Genomic DNA, 6,375 nt, shown 5'->3' with positions numbered 1-6,375 from the left:
CAGGAGAGCATGAGGTGTGGCAATAGGAATTGCACCTGAGGAGAGTAAAAAAAAAAGTGGAAAGATAGATGAAATATTTTATTTTTTTGTCCGTTTGCTCTCTCTAGTGTTTCCATTAGTAGGTTTTGATTTTGAGTTTGTCTTCATGCCAAAGGCACAGAGGAGCCAGTTTTTTTGGTTTTTTTGTTTGTTTGTTTTTTTGGAGAGGTTTTTGCTATAGAGTGTGTGCACTCGGCCGACAGAGAGAGACAGACAGAAAGCAAGAAATCCCTCCCCAGGGGGGTTGGCCACGCCGCAGTCCCTTCTCCTTTCTCCTCTCGGGATCTTGGGCACGCATGCACACACGCCTGGCATGAGTTTTAAGCCACCGTGTTTGGGACCTGAACTGTGGTTGACTACATGGGAGTCCATTGACATAGCCATTACGTTAACTGCTGGTCCCGAGGAGCCAGTTTTTAATAGACAATTAAACGGATCTCACCTTACTGGATGTATGCAATAAAAAATAGTACAGAGAGATACATGCAGGTGGAGCCAGTCTGGACTTGACTGTGGTACTGTATTTGGTAGTTCTGTGCACTTTACTGCTTTGTGAGCATTGAGTACCAGGTGAATCTCTCAGAAGATACAAGGGAGATGCATCCTATCCCAGGGTCAAGATTATTCTTAGGGGGAAAGAATTTTACACATTCCATTTGGGAAATTCAGCCTCTTAAGAGTCCTGTTCATCAGTAATTTCATAGATAAGTAATTACCTGGTTTCCAATGTATTTTCCATCTAATAAAGAAATGTGGTGAATTTAAGTAAGATTATCAGAATAAAGATAATACCCTTTTTTCTTAACACAATGCTAGTTTTTTATTTTCACTTAAATAAAGCTATGTCAAAAAATTTTTTTTCTAAATCTAGATGAAAATGCATTTATAATTGTTAGAAGATAAAAGATAGTGGAAAGTGGTTAATTCAGGGTAAAGTCCACATTCTTAATTTTTTGTGTTGATTTCTGATATTTTTTAATATTAAAAATACGCAACAAACGGGACCAGCATTTGGTATAATGGCTATGTCACTGGACTCCCATGTAAGTCTACCATGGTTCGAGTCCCAGACCTGGTGACTTAAACTCATGCCAGGCGCGTGTGCGTGCGTGCCAAAGATCCCAAGAGGAGAATGGAGGAGAAGGGATTGTGACGTAGCAACCTCTGGGGGGTGATTTCTCACTTTCTGTCTGCTTAGTCTCTGTAAAATCGCAAATAATGTACTTTTCTGTAGAACAGAGTAATTTTGATTCTGTTAGACCTGTTTACAGTATATAAACAGAACTTTATGTCTTGTAACAGTATTGGATTAGCTATTGATGGTTTAAATTCTGTGTTATTGTATCAAGATATGTGTGAACAAGGTAGTTAGCAAGAATCTCTGATTCTGTGGCAGAATTATATTCTATTTTGTACTTTGATAGTAGCCTTTTCCCCAAAAAATAATATTGCTCAAGGCTTATGTTTTTAACATTTTTAAAAACTTACTTATTTTTATCAGTCATGCCTTCCCTTTGCATTTAGGTTCTGGTGTATCTGTATTACTAAAGCCTGGCATTCATTGCTGCTCTGTTTTGAAGACATTACAGTAAGTAAGCATATTTACTACTTGTCCCTCTTTGGAAACCTTTGCCAGTTCCTGGTTTAGAATTTTTTTTTGAAATTAACATCTCCCTTTACAGCATATTTGAAGTTATTTTATTTTATTTTAAAGTCACATAGTCTAAGGGATATGAAAAATCATTATCTTCAGTTTGTATCTGCTACTTGAATTTCCTTATTCTTTTTCAATGCAAAGTACAAATATACCATTAGTAATATACCAGTTTATTTGACCTTCTGTTAGTTGATATATTTTTATTCCTTTGCTTCAAATAATGTGTCATTTCACACACATACAAGAAGAGCTATAGGATAAATTTTTAGAAATAGAATTTTAGGGTCAGTGGTAATGGACATTTAAAATTTGATAGCTATTACCATATTGCCCCCATAGAGATTGTCTTCATTTACAACCCTACCAGCAATATGTAAAAATCTGTTTCCTTTTTACATTTTGTCAGTTCTTTTGATCTTTACAAATCTGATTGGTAAAAAATGGATGATTTTGTTTCAGTTTGCATTTTTTTTTTTCTGAATGAAATTGGGCATCCTTACAGATGTTGAAGAGCCATTTGTACTTCTTTTTTCCATTTGCTTTTGCCCATCTGATTAATTTCTGGTCTTTTTCTTGTTATATTATGGATGCTCTTTCTGTGTTACAAAAATTGGCCTTCTCTCTTTGGCATGATATATTCCTGTTTTGTAGCCGATTATAGCATTTTGTCAGAGACCATGGATATGTATCATAAAGGGGTTTTGTTGTGTACATGTTACTTGTGAATAGGGGACGATATTCTTGATATTTCCTTTATTCTGTGTCATTTGTCTTAAGTTAAACAGACCATTTACTCATTATTAAATAGTCTTGGCATTCAGGAACTCTTCCTATCAGTGGTGAAGTGGGAGTGGATCTGTCGAGTATGTTTTCCAGCATTTTTTTTTTTTTGAGAGGTTTTTGCTATAGGGCACGTGCGCTTGCCAGACAGACAGACAGAAAGCGAGAAATCACCCCCCAGGGGGGGATGGCCACACCGCAATTCCTTCTCCTCCATTCTCCTCTCGGGATCTTGGGCACGCATGCACACGCACGCACCCAGCATGAGTTTAAGCCACCGGATCCGGGATGCGAACCGTGGTCGACTACATGGGAGTCCAGAGACATAGCCATTACACTAACTGCTGGTCCCCATAATTTAGGAGCTTTTAGAAGTGAAGAATTTCAGACCAGCAGGTGGCATGGTGGTTAAAGTGTGGGATCCTACCTGGATGACAGTGGTCTGAGCCCAGGACCTGGCAGAATGAAGATTACGCCAGGACAGGTGCCCCAGATCTGAGAGGAGAAGGGCTTGCAGTTCGCCCCAGGGGGCAATTTCTCACTTTCCTTTTCTCTCTCTCTGCCTCTCTCTGGCTAATGTGTGTTCCCTGAGGCAAAAACAACAAAAACATTTAAAAAGAGAAAAGAAAAAAAAGGCTTACCTCTCAGTTTCTAGAGCTTTAAAAAAAAAAAAAGGAGAGAGAGAAAAAAGGAAACCATTTTTTAAAAAGAAGTGAAGAATCTCAAACTTGGGACTAGCAGTTAGCGTAATGGCTATGTCCCAGACCCGGTGGCTTAAAACTCACGCTGGGCACGTGTGGGTGCGCCAGCCCAAGATCTCAAGAGGAGAAAGGAGGAGAAGGGATTGTGGTGTGGCCATCCCCCCTGGGGGGGGGGTGATTTCTTGCTTTTTGTCTTTCTGTCTCTCTCTGTCTGGCGAGCACACATGCCCTATACCAAAAACCTCTTAAAAAAAAAAAGAATCTCAGACTTGTTGAATCAGAGTCTGCATTTTTTTTCCTTTTTCTTTTTTTTTTATGAGAGGTTTTTGCTGTAGGGCCTGTGTTCTTGCTAGGAAGACAGAGAAAGGCAGAGAGATAGAAAGTGAGAAATCACCCTGCAGGGGGGATGGCCATGCTGCAATCCCTTCTCCATTCTCCTATTGAGATCCTGGGCATGCACGCACATGCACCCAGCATGAGTTTAAGCCACCGGGTCTGGAACTCGAATTGCAGTCGACTACATGGGAGTCCAGCAACATAGCCATAAACGCCAACTGCTGGTCCCCACAATCTGCACTTTAACAAGATTCAACAAGGTTTCCAAGTTATTCATGTGTACAGTAAAGTTTGGGAGGTATTAGAAAAGCTCACCATGCTTAAAAGGCTTGAACTTCCCATGAAAAGTGTACAAATTACCATGTCTGGGACCGGGATGAGTAGTCCCTAATGACGTTGGTTCTAAGTTGACTTAATAAAAGTATCTGAGGTGAGGGTTTTGTGTGTGGAGGAACTGAAGCAAGGGGTCTTGGGATTTGGCTTTGTCACTGGAATATTTCATTTGCAGAGGGTGCTAGAGGATCTAGGGTTTATTAGGGTTAAAATAGAATTTCTAGGAAAGACAACAGGTTTAGAGACAGCTTCTAAAGAGGAGAGTAGAGAGAGCTAAGCACATTGTGAGGAGTTCAGTCCAGAGGATAGGGTTCAAGTCAAAATTTAAGGCTCAGTGGGAAATCAGAGTTTAACCCAAGAGCAAGGACAGAATCTCAGTCTTGTCCGCAAGCTTTCTCTGTAAAGGGCTAGACTGTAAATATTTTGGCTTTGCGGGTCATACATTCTTTGTTGGGACTACTCAACTTGAAAGTTTGGGCATGGGCATTTTAAGGATCTCTGTAGCTGTATTCCAATGCTATTTTATTTATAACAAACAAGAAATAGATTTAGCCCTGGGGCTACTGTTTACTGCTCTGACCTAGGCTAATATTGTGAGAATAGGGAATAAGCTGCAGCTCCGTGAGAAGCAGGATGGCTCAGAAGCTTATCTACTGCATAATAGATTCCAGGTTTAAGGCAGCAGACTATTCTATAGGTCCTGCGTGACTGGTGAAATCAGGCCTTGGAAAGCTTTGCCAAGTCTTTTCTACTTAGCACAGTGACTAACTATCAAGCTTCAGGTTGAGCCAAACAGGTATGTGATTTGGCACAAGCAGAAACTGTTTGAATCCTGTTGTATTTCCTCCATTTTACTTGGTAAATGGGCTTGGCAGTGTTTCTCAAAATGTGGTCTTCGGGCAGCCTACCTTATTATACTCAGTTGGGATTGTTAAATTCGGTACGCTTCCTGTACCACTGCTATTTAAAAATGAAGGCAAGGTTTTGGAAAGGGCATTTAAAAAAAATAATAATGTAGGAAAAAGAATCTTAAAAATAAACATTTTTGAAATCTAATACAGAGAAATTTATAAGTGCAGCTTAGTTGGTGAATATTCACAGTGTGGACTCATATAATCACATTCAAGCTAAGAAATAGAAAATATTGGAACCCTCATGCCATGGTTTAGATAATGGTTTATTCCCTAAGGGTCCATGTGTTGTAATTTGGTCCCTAACGTAATGATATTGGAAGGTGGGGAGACTTTGAAGAAGAAAATCCACCTTCATTGTAGGCAGGTACCTTGCCAGACAAGATTGACATTTGATGGAGTGGGCTGAGAGGGGAAGACCTACTTCAGTGTGGCCGTATACCATCCAGTGGACTGGGAGGGACAAATGGAGGGAATGAAAAAGTCTGTTTCCTTTTTCTCTTTCTCTTATGTGCATGGCTGCTGACCTAGTTGCTTCTCTCAGTCATGTGGTGACTTAACTCCAGAAGCCAGCCATAACGTTGTATTCAGGCTTTTGGACTTTCCAGTCTCTATTCATTACAATCCCCAGTCTTCTGTATTTCTGTTTAGCAACACAATAATGGGTTACTACATTCCAGAAAGCCCACTTTGTGCCCTTCCCTTCTTCCCACAGGTAACTACTAACTGCTGTCTGGACTTCTGACTCCTAGACTAATTTTATTGCTATCTGAACTTCATGTGAGTAAAATCAGATAGGATGTATTATTACTTTACATCTGTGTTCTTTGGCTAATATTTGAGAGTCCTTTCAGTTCCATTGCTGTGTAGAATTTTTCAGTTATAATATACCCTTATTTATCTATACATGAGTGTGTTTGTTTATTGTTGTTTTACTTTTAGGATATTACAAACACAACTTCTTTGAACCTTCCTATTTAAATCTTTGGGTGCCCGTTTATATTTTGGTTAGGTGTGTTCCCAAGAGTTAATTGCAAGATCACAGAGTATGAATATGTTTTTAGTAAATATTGCCAAACAATTTTCCAAAGTAATTGTACTAATTTCTGCTGTACTAGTAGTGTTGTGGGGTCTCTAGTTTTTCTGTACCATCCTCTTACAAATTTAAGGATCACCAGAGTAGAGGGATTACCTTTGTGTATGGCTCCTACTAGTTTGTTCTGAGACTCTATAGCCTGATTTCCTACCTTATAAGCATTTCAAGTTAACTCTTCTGAAAGTGAAGGTATTATGGCTTGTTAATTGCTTTGTTAAGGTCTCAGGGGGATAGTATAAGACTCCTTTGCATAAGCTCATTAATTTCTTTCCTGAAATTAAAAACGGGGTATATAGCAATGTCTAGCTCTAAGATAAAATAACTATTGGTCTTGGGGCCAGTAGATGGCATATTGGTTACATTACTGGACTCACACATGGCCCACTGCAGTTTGAGTTCTAGACCCAGTGGATTTAAAGTCACTCAGCACACATGTGCATCCTTTCCCAAGATCCCAGGAGGAGAATGAAGGAGAAGGGATTGTGGCATGGCTATCCCCATGAGGAGTGAATTCTCTTTCCC

At 39.6% G+C, this 6,375-nt stretch overlaps 1 protein-coding gene across 4 annotated transcripts in view; it reads left to right on the top strand.

Annotated features, from left to right (window-relative positions):
* FAR1 (fatty acyl-CoA reductase 1) overlaps positions 1-6,375 on the top strand; it is an 80,731-nt gene that overhangs the window by 19,068 nt on the left and 55,288 nt on the right. For 2 of the 4 annotated variants that reach the window (XM_014584752.2, XM_014584747.2), the window contains exons 2-3: positions 1,564-1,627; positions 5,473-5,537. The exons of 1 other annotated variant lie outside the window; for it this stretch is intronic. The gene's annotated coding sequence lies outside the window, so the exon portion shown is untranslated. The remainder of the gene's footprint in view (positions 1-1,563; positions 1,628-5,472; positions 5,538-6,375) is intronic. One more of the 4 variants, XM_027768699.1, reaches the window with a different exon arrangement.

This window comes from Tupaia chinensis, unplaced genomic scaffold (assembly GCF_000334495.1).
Source record: "Tupaia chinensis unplaced genomic scaffold, TupChi_1.0 Scaffold000077_1, whole genome shotgun sequence".
In the NCBI taxonomy this organism is placed as follows: domain Eukaryota; kingdom Metazoa; phylum Chordata; class Mammalia; order Scandentia; family Tupaiidae; genus Tupaia; species Tupaia belangeri.
Note: the sequence above shows the minus strand (reverse complement) of the source record. Positions and strands in the feature narration are given on the sequence as shown.